The sequence below is a fragment of the Anser cygnoides genome, chromosome 2 (genome assembly GCF_040182565.1).
Source record: "Anser cygnoides isolate HZ-2024a breed goose chromosome 2, Taihu_goose_T2T_genome, whole genome shotgun sequence".
NCBI classification, from domain to species: Eukaryota; Metazoa; Chordata; class Aves; order Anseriformes; family Anatidae; genus Anser; species Anser cygnoides.
The window spans coordinates 90,529,170-90,539,951 of record NC_089874.1 but is presented as its reverse complement, the minus strand read 5'-3'; the positions used below and the strand labels follow the sequence as shown (position 1 = coordinate 90,539,951).

The 10,782-nt window shown below is 38.6% G+C and overlaps 1 long non-coding RNA gene across 1 annotated transcript; it reads right to left on the bottom strand.

Moving 5' to 3' along the window:
* Positions 1–888: 888 nt before the first annotated feature.
* LOC106036523 (uncharacterized) lies at positions 889–9,256 on the bottom strand. Its single transcript, XR_010829540.1, has 3 exons — positions 8,834–9,256; positions 4,380–4,497; positions 889–1,388 (listed from the first exon to the last, which is right to left on the bottom strand). It is a non-coding gene; the product is annotated as an uncharacterized lncRNA (long non-coding RNA).
* Between the last annotated feature and the right edge of the window lie 1,526 nt (positions 9,257–10,782).

Genomic DNA, 10,782 nt, shown 5'->3' with positions numbered 1-10,782 from the left:
AAAGTTTCTACTCTGATAAAGTTTCATCTATATTGATCTATCTACCCTACATAGGATTTTGGCCTGCAGAGCTAACGCGAATTAAATTGAACATTTACTTTTAATCACACCAGAATCCATTTGTCCATTTTGCTTCCCAAGAGAAAGGGCTATAGCAAAAGAGGAAATACTTTCCAGCTTTTTCAGTGATGGCTCTGAGACATGTTAGTTGTCACTCAAACAAGAGACTTTTCAGAGCTGAAAACTTTAATTTCTGCCTGTCTTCCCTGAAATTCTTCCTTTCAGCAGGCACAGTAAGATCATTCAGAGATGCATCTATCACACCTAATGATCTTCTACCTGGCATTCAAACTTTCTTCCAAGTTGAATTGGTTTTCTTTGAGGAATACAGATGTGTCTGAAGAACAGTATCTGTTCTCCACAAGAGATATATTAATGTGAAATCAAATACTGTTGTTGTTAAGCTGTCACATTTACTAGCATCCTTATTTCATACTTTCAGGACCTGGCTGGGAGAATAGTCTGAATATAACATAGTACAGAGTATCTCATATCCTGTTCCTGCAGAATACTAACACACTCCAGTCATAGAGCAGCAGGTACAGGTAGGTGCATACTTTGTGGTTCCTGCAATTTCCAAAGGCTTCCAGTGAAAGAGACATTCCATTGCGAAATGTCTCTGTAAGGACAATACCCTATAAATTTCAATACAAGTGGTCAGGGAGCAACCCTTTTTTATTGCTTTTAAAGGGCTTTGTACGCTCCAGCTAGAAGTTTCCAAGTGAAGAAATAGAAACAGATTAATTGCCTCATCTGCTCAAGGGTAATTCCCTTTTGGGTAGTACTATAAAGCTTAGAAAGCTTACTGATGGAATCCATGCTTTTCTGAGGAAACTTTGCTAGTTTCTTTGCAATGGACTTAATCAGTTGAACATGGCAATTTCAGATTGGCATTTTGCTAGTTGGAAGTTACATACCGAAGCAATCCATCTACATCAGGAACGAAATCTCCCTATTAATCTACACATGACTGTAGTCTTTTATGTACCTCTTTGGCAGAGGTCATTCTGCCAGCTCACAACTAAATGAAATAAACCTAAGTATTTCTCTGCAATTCATTGTTCTTCAGCAAATATATTTAATTACTGTTAATCTTTTGATTGTGCAATATAATGTTACTGCACGTTCATATTATAGAAACAAAGTTAAACTTCATCACAGATAGCTGTAGAGCAAGTGATAAGTTCAGCATTATATAAAAAACTACATTACGTGTTACTTCAACTAGTCCTCTTCATTTATGGTGCTGTCAAACCATCCCAGGCAATCTTCAGTAGATTTTTCTGATTATATGCACTGCAAGCCACAGTTTCTAAAGAGACCATTACCTGCAGGTAGTGAGACAAATTTATTCATGATTCAGGCCACTTCTTTACTCCATGAATAGTATCATGGCCTACTAGCTTCCACACAGATTGCTTCAAGAGCATAGCTGTGCTAAACCAGCTCCACAGCAAATATTCTGACTGAGTAAAAAGTAAAAGACAGATAAAAGAACAACCTGGCAATATCAGCAGTTTACCAAAACCAGGCAATTCATATAACTCCTTAAGCAATGGGAAACACCTTAAGATCCCATTTACAGGTCTGTTATTTGGGATTATTTTTAGAAATGTGCAGAGTCAGAGTTCAAAACCACTGTGTTTTAGAGTTCATTATTTACTTTTGTAATGGGCTGTAAGTATTCAGACTTCATAATCAGGAGTAAGATTGACTGCTGCTTTCTAAGCTGCTGCTGTTCAACTGATGAAACATATCAACAAAATCAGCATACATCAGAAGGTCTCATACTCTAAGAACTAAGTTCCCCTTGCCAGATTCTCCTTCATACACCATTGAACATGTTATAACGATAGACCAGTGAATAGTTAATAGCATTAAATAAAAGGCAATAGCAAGGGAAAGCCTTGACCTTTCACCCTTTACTAAACTCATTACAACTCTCTGAAGTGGATTAAAATAGCACAGAAAGCACCTTTGATCCTCTTTTAGTCACAGAAATGACCTTTGAATTTTATTGTGTTTACAATAATCTTCTATGCAGATGGTTGTGAACTTTAGCTAAATTAGTTTGACCTATTGCAAATAAAGAAAAATGATTTGCATTTAATGTTTCTTCTTGGAAACTAAGGACAAAATGAAGCCATAGAGCAGTATACCTAGAAAATGCTTAAACATTTTCTCTTATTCTACAACAGAAATATGCAAAATTCAACACAGAAGGAGAAGAAAATGGGAGCTTAAATGTATCTGTCCTATACATATCAGGAAACAGGATATAATCTGGCAACTGTACAGCTGGAGATATCTAACTTTTCTAAAGTTTCCAAGCCCCAGAAAGGTTAGAAACACTTTCTTGTATGAACTCTGTTATGTACATAGCCAAGTTAACAGGAAAAAAATCTAGTCAACAAAAATACCACTGTACGCTCCTTGTAGCTAATATCAACAGAAACTTTAGTTGCAAGGAAATACTGAAGTAATTTACTTCATTATTTTTTTTCCTTATGCAGAACTCCAAATTAAAGACCTGTCTTACCTGCTCTTTAAATTAATGTATTCCATTAAAAAAACTGTAAAGCATTTCTACAAATATAACAGGAGTGTTATAGAACTGCAGCCATATAGTGCAAACCGTTTCTGGAAGTACATTCAAAATGGCAATTTTGCAAGAGGGATGCACTTTACTTTTCATGATTGTAGTACACAGTTCCACTACTCTAGTGCAAACTAGAGTGAGAAGACAATTTGTGCTCATTTCCCTTAAATACCATTCGCTGCATCCATATACTCACATACAGACTACCATCCAAAGGTATAGGCTGGCAGAAGCTAAGCATATTTATGAGGAGAAGGATTACTCTCTACCCATGCTGTTCCTACATGCTTCCCTGAAGGATTTTTTGTCAAAGACCTGCTATTAGGTCAGACAGACCTTTGGACTCCTGAACTGCAGTATACTTATTCCATCCCCCATCGCGTCCCTTGCACCACTTTGCTTGTCATCACATACCCCTCAGAGGGGAAGTCCTTGTCTGGATGCAGACAAACCTTCCTCCTCCTGCTGCAAAGGTGTCACTGTCATCACAATGTACCACCTTAACGAGGCCAAGGCCTGCCCTGTAAGTCTAACTACTCTACAAGCTTTATAAAAATTACAATTAAAATTTAAAAATGCAGTCTAGTCGAATGATTACAGATGCAAATTAATAAAGCTTTACTGACATTCAAACTGCCGTCTCTAAACTACCCAGTAATCTTTAGCACCAAACACTTTTGAGACATCCATGAAGGAGATGATATTTTTCAAAGCCATCATTTCAAACTGCATTTACAGACCCAGGAGTCCATAAATATTTGGAAAAGAATTTATTTCTCTATAAATAGATCTACAAAGTCCTATCATACACATCTATTTACACGACTAAGATTTTACGCATCTAGCTGTGACCAAATGTGACCACTTTTCTTAAGAGATACATTTGCTTATTATTAGAAAAAGAACAGCAATAGCCTTAAGCCTCCTCAAATTCTGTACTTGAACACAAAACGTACATATGTGGACTAGCTGATTACAAAACCAAGTATTTAATGAATTACACAAAATCAAAAGATACTAGCATACAATTATGATCAAAATATGCAGTTCAACTGCTAAAAACATACCTACCTTTAGAAGTGATAGACATAATTGTCAGATCAAACCATCTGAAATATTTTCAAGTGCAAACAACAATTTGATTATTTTGTTCCTTTTTTTTTCTCTACACTATAAACTTAAGTTTTCTGAAAATTGAAGGAGGAAGAAAGAGTGTATCATTGGTACTTGACTGCTACTATAAATTAAGTGATTGCTGGAAGCACTAAATATTGTAGCCTTTAAAATGTACTCCTGCTTTCCACAACACCAGGTGCTTTAGCTCTGTTCTGAAAAGCCTGAACTACCATTCTATCTGCAGGTTACTGCTCTCTGCCATTTGCAGATTTTGCAAACATCCTCAAAGTGAGAAGATAGAAAATAAATGCACAGGTCTTTTCATGTCCATCCATATCAGTAGATGTGAGGAAAATGCATGCAAGACAATGTTTTATTCTCTGCTCAACAGGGTACCATGCTTCTGGGTGTACACAGAAAGAAGTATTGGCATGGGTGAGGTTTAACTGACAGGCATTATTCTAAGGCTAGTGCTACAAAACAAAACAGTTGCCAATGCAACTTCACTTTCAGTATTAAAAAAGAATAAAAGCAGTGGGCAATTAAAACAAGCTCAGGTAGAACTATATTCATTCGTAAGACTAAAATAAAATATTTTTCTTACTATTTTCCCCTTCTTGGCCCATAATTCCCAACTGTCAAGACTGCTGCACATTCACAGAACTTTTTCTCAATTTCAGGATTCCTTCTTCAAATGTAGTGCCTTAGCATTGACAGATGTCCTGTGGGAAAATTAGATTGTTACCATGAACCTCTTGAGTCTGTCAAAGAGCCATTAGACACAGCAGATTTACACAGTGTTTCGACAGGGGCCAAAAGATGATTATGTACTACAAGAAAAATAACCATAACATGCAAAACTATCTACCCATAGCTCTGGAAAAGGAACTTGTATCTCAATTCTTCTTTTTATGGAGAAAAAAGGATGATGGAATCCTTAATGATAGCAGGGTGATGCAGGTAGTTAATCAAAGCAGAAAAAAACAATTCTTGTGAAGAGGAAGGGAAAACAACAAAGAAGATGTATTTAAAACAGGAAAGAATCTGTTCTTTAACTGTACTCTTGTATTGTCTCTGACTGACTGCGATGGAGTTAACTTTCTTCATAGCTATGCCTATGGTTCTGCATTTTGGATATATGACTAAAACAGCACTGATAACACATCACTGTTTTGGCTACTGCTGAACATCACTTGTACAGCATCAAGGCTTCTTCTTTTTCTCAATCTGCCTTCCTTTCTAGCCCCCAACAAGGAGACAGCTGACCTGAATTGGCCAAAGGGATATTCCATATAACATCATGCTTAGGACTACCAAAAAAAAAAAAAAAAAAAGGGGGGGGGGTCTTTGGGTCTTTTAAGTCTTACAAGGTAGCCACTGAGTGTAGACTGGCTGGGTATTGGCCTTCTTGTGGGAGATGATGAGCAATTGCCTTTGCATCATTCCTCTTCCATTCACTCATTAAACTGTCTTTGTCTCAACGAGTTTCTTTGCTTTTGCTCTTATTATTCTATGATTCTTCCCCCTACCCTCCTGGGGTGAGTGAGTGGCTGGGTAGCTCACACTCACAAGGGTGTTAAGCAATAAGAAGTTAGAGAGAGATCAATGTTAGTGGTATCACCTTTATTCTACCAAGCTTGACATTCTTTAAACATTCTGCTCAAGCCTCTTAGTTTTACTTCTGATTTACCTTACTCATTAGATGGTAAGATTAAGTTCTCTTCCTTCTTTACTTCCTGAACATGAGAAAAGGGAGCAGTACATGCAATTAAACTGATTACCTTATGGTGTTTCTCCACACAGAAAAATCTATCAGCAACATTTAGATTCCACTAGCCTCTTTTTTACTACCCAGTAATATGTTAATGTTGTGTTTTATAAAAGGAGAGATTCACCATTAAGATACAACAATTCATGCCATGAAATTCAAGGTTTGCATTTGAATGAAGTCCAATATTTGGTTCCAGACTGCACAAGCAAAAACTGCACCTGTCATACATATTTTTATGCCTAGAAAATGAATTATGAATGGTTATCCAAGTACTTTGATTGTACAGGCACAAATGAGGTATTTCAAAATTCACATAAAGAAGGAGGCTTGCATTTATGGTTAAAAGGTGCTCCAAAGACAAATGGTAAATTTGAGAGCAAAAATAACTCCAAAGAGGAAGTCTGTTTCTCAAAAAGTTGTGAGCCTTCCTGGATCCATAACAAGTCCACATTTGAAACAGACAACTAACAGACATGTATCAAGCACATGTAGTTCTCCTGAGGATGATAAATTTTATTAGTTTGTACCGATTACAGTATATTATGTGAAGATAGCACAAAGCATGGCATACTCCAATTTTAAAGCTAGGCTGAGGAGGCTAGTAAAACCCCTCAGTAAGAGGAAGAACAAAGGCCATATTTCTTGCAAGGATTTTGGAAAACACATTTTGGAAAATTGTTTTTCTTGTATAATGGCTTCCTTTTACCCTGAATAAGTGAATCACCGTAAGGGGGAGAAGGGTTGCTTTTTCAGTCAACTGTGCTGACTGAATACACAGTAAAAAAATGCATTATGTTTGCAGAAAAAGTAACTGATGTCTAAAGTCTGATAAATATATAAATGAGCTAGATTCTTTGAAGATAACGTGGACAGCTGCATCATTTTTGCATTTCATAATGATAATGAGCCAATATGGTAAAGAAAGCTATATTTACACCACTATTTGTAAAATAAAGCTACTTGTTACAACTTCTTCTAATGCACTATGACATTTACAACAAAAAATGGCTAATGATAACAGTTTTCAAAGACATAAAAACTTTTATTATTTTATGCTGAATAGAGATGTCTATAAATACATCCCGATTAATAGTTATAAAAATAAAGCATTATTTTTGCTAAAGCTTATGGGAGGCTATGTGATATAGCTCCACTTGCATTCTGTTTTAAAACACATAACTCTACATATGCTTTCATTGCAACTACAGCATAGAACACAAAACTTAGAGAAAGCATAGTCAGTAATATCTTCTGTTTCCTTTCACAGCCTTATTTTCAGCCACTTATGACTTAGCCAAGTGTAGCTATTTGGATATGTTTTACTGAAATTTCCACAGATGGGATTTTTAAACTAAACTACTTTTAAAAAAAAATAATTTAAAAAGTAAAATAAAATAGCCCAATTATTTTCAACAGGGGCTTAAGATAATGAGGGTTTGTCTTCATGGTAGAAAATTCAGTTTTTCTTCATCCTGTGGAAATTTTTTCTCCAGTTTGGGCAAGTTATACATCTTACACTTCAGTTTTACAAGGATTTAGACGTTTGTTAACTATACAGCTGCATTTGTTCAAAGACTGTGTTACACTAGATACCTTTGAGAACTGTAGCATCTCATGACAACTGCATCTGACCCATACATACAGAAAAATTAAAAAAAAAAAAAAAAGTGCACTTTAGGTTTCAGTTCCTTGTGTTCTCATCTCCATTCTGTACCTCAGATAAAGAAATGGCAAGCAGAGAGATGGTCTGCCCTGAACAATCAATACTGCCTCTTGCACGAGCTCAAGCAGTGCAGAAGCAGCAGCTTCATAGCATGAACTTACACGCAGGGAAGGATGGGAATGGATACAAGTCTGTCAGGCACCTAGGGATCCATGTCAAAAGGGATTTTAAGGGGACAGTAGGGCAGATGAGAGAAAGAAGGGAAGAGCAGCAAGAAAATAAAAATCACGTACTACTGCCTCTGCAGCTAACTGTGTGGGTCAGCTTATGGCTATGGCTAACTCTGGCTCCAGATGCTGAAAAGCTCTAGAATCAAGCTGCTGACCGTGTTCTCACTACACAGGTCTGCACATGCCTCCTCTGCAAAAGCAAGCACAGCTCTGCTCAGCTCCAGAACAGGAAAGACCATCACTGCACCGCTGCTCTGCTACCACTTATCACCCTGTCGCCTACCTGGCTGATCAACTGGATCAGTCACACACCTTTAGTCAGACAAGGCTCACAGAAGTGTAGTGAGCCATACAGCTAATGTAGTGGTAGATAAACATGAAGCAAAGCCTCAGAAGTCATCCAAAAGCTGACACCTATCTTATAGTCTCAGCTGCACAGTATATATAAAACAAGAGATGGAGTCAAGATATAAAATGCAAAAAATCATCACTAAAATTTAATTGGCAGATTGGTACCAGTGTGATACAGAAGGCTCTATTATTTCCTTCCTATAAAGGAATGTGTGTCCCTTATTAACTGTATTGCATTCCCTTCCAGTTTCACTGCAAACCCAGTCAGGTGGATAAAGAGATAATTGCTCATATAGTTGTTCAAGAAAGAAAAATTTAAAAACAAACAAACAAACAAAAACAAAAACATTGCCCTTGGTAAAATGATTTGAAGCATTAAAGATTACATCATCCTGGCATCCTCACATTTTTGCTGCAGAAGGGTAGGAGAAAAAGCAACTGATTCCATAGGATATACAGCACTATTAGGCTATGAAGGACTCAGATTTACAGAGATTTATACAAAGCAATGCCCCTTATTTTATTAAGGTTCTGTATTTTTAGAAAGTAATAATGAAATGTTTTGATCAGTTTAACACCCCTCCCTCTGCCAGAAAATTGTCAGTTCATCATAAAAGTGGCTGCCAAAACATGCCTATACAGAAAAATATTTCGCAACACCTCTCTGCAATGTATGTTACCTCCCTCCTTCTGTAATTGTTATATCCGTATCGGTTAAAAAATAAAAGAGAATTTGGATAACAAATCTAAGAAGAAACTGTCTAAATTCTATCAGATTTGTTAGGCATCTGAAAGTGATATCTAAGGTTCTATTGTTCTGCAAGTTAGTTATCTTTAGGGACTTTTTTTTTTCCCCCTTTCCAAAACTCCACTCAGTAACAGAGCCCAGTCCTCCCAGAGATTTATCTGTCTCCACCATGACAAGTACCTGTGGACACTGGCACAGAGCAAAACTCAAGAAAATAAACCTCACTGGTCAATGACCAAACCTAGAAAATCAGCACAGTAAGAAGACACAAACTATTAGACTTTGTTTCACTTACGTTTTTGTGTTGATAGGCTATTGCAGCTTGTGATCTTGGGGAAGTGTGCTAGCCTGCCTGTATGGTAATGTTACTGAACTTGGTGCCTCATTTTACACCGCCAAAATATTCATCTCTTCCTACTGTGAAAAAAAAAAAAAGAGGATTTTTGAGATGCTGGAAATCAGTTTCTAGATTATATACATACATATATACTCGCAGTCCTTATCCCAAATACTATCAATCGGTTCAGTATCTGAGCTTAGGGACCAAAACACTGAAACCATAGAATCATAGAATATCCTAAGTTGGAAGGGACCCACAGGGATTAATGAGTCAGCTCCTGGCTCCACACAGGATCACCCCAAAAATCAGACCATGTGCCTGAGAGCATTGCCCAAATGCTTCTTGAACTCCAGCAGTTCGGTGCCGTGACCACTGCCCTGGGGGCCTGTCCCAGTGCCCGACCCCCTCTGGGTGCAGAACCCTTTCCCTAACACCCAGCCTGACCCTCCCCTGTCCCAGCTCCATGCCGTTCCCTCGGGTCCTGTCGCTGTCCCCAGAGAGCAGAGCTCAGCGCCTGCCCCTCCGCTCCCCTCGTGAGGGAGCTGCAGGCCGCCATGAGGCCTCCCCTCAGCCTGCTCTGCTCTGGGCTGAACAAACCAGGTGATCTCAGCTGCTGCTCACATGTCTTCCCCATCTTTGTAGCTCTCCTTTGGACACTCTCTAATAACTTTATGTCCTTCTCATACTGTGGTGTCCCAAACCACACACAGTACATTGGGTGAGGCCGCACCAGAGAGCAGAGCAGAGCAGGACAATCCCATCCCTCGACCAGCTAGCAATGTCGTGTCTGGTGCACCCCAGGGTACAGCTGGCCCTTTTAGCATCCAGGGCACACCGTTGACTCACATTCAACTGGCCACCGACAAGAACTCCCTCCCCTTTCTGTGGGGGCTCTCCAGCCTCTCATCCCCCAGTCTGTATGTTTATCTAGGGTTGCCCCTTCCCAAATGCAGAATTTGGCACTTGCTCTAGTTCAGTTTCATGTGGTTGGTGATTCCCCTGCCTTCTCATTTGTCATGATCTCTTTGCAAGGCTTCTCTACCCTTCAGAGAGTCAACAGCTCCTCCTAATTTAGTGCCATTTTAAAACTTACTTAGTATACATTCACTTCCTGCATCCAGATCATTTATAAAAATATTAAAGAGAACTTTCCCTAAAATGGAGCCCCTTGGAAACCCACCTAGCCAGCAGCCTCATGTATTTACTGCATCCATTTATTATAACCCTTTGAGCCCAACCCATCAGTCAGTTGTTCACCCATTGTATTATGATTTTATCCAGTTGTATGCTGTATATTTTGTCCAGAAGGATACTGTGAGAAACAGTATCAAAAGCTTTGCTTAAATCCAAATGATTACATAAACTGGCTTCCCTTGGTCAACTACATGGGTGACCTTGTCATAAAAGGAAGTTTGTTAAGCAGGACCTTCCCATCATGAGCTCATGTTGGCTGTGACCAATGAGTGCATTTAACTTCAGGTGTTTTTAAATAACTTCCAAAATAATCTTCTCCATAACTTTTACTAGACACTGGAAGTGAGACTGACAGGCCTGTAATTACCAGGGTCATCTTTATAGTCCCTCTTGAAAACTGGGACAATGCTTGCCAGCTTCCAGTTGACTGGGGTCTCTCCAGATTCCCAAAACCATTAAAAAGTAATTGAGATAGGTCTTGCAATGACATGTCTCTGAGTACCTTGGGACCTAGTAGGCCCCAGTATATAAGTAGAATTATATACATCCAGGTGGAGCAGCAAATCCCACACAGATTTGGGGTTGGCCAGAAGTTTATTGTTACCACAGTCACCATCAACCAGCTCAGGGCTCTGGGGGTCCCAGGGTCCATCACTGGTGTTGAGGACAGAGGTGAAGAAAGTGTTAATGTCTCTGCTTTGTCTACATCC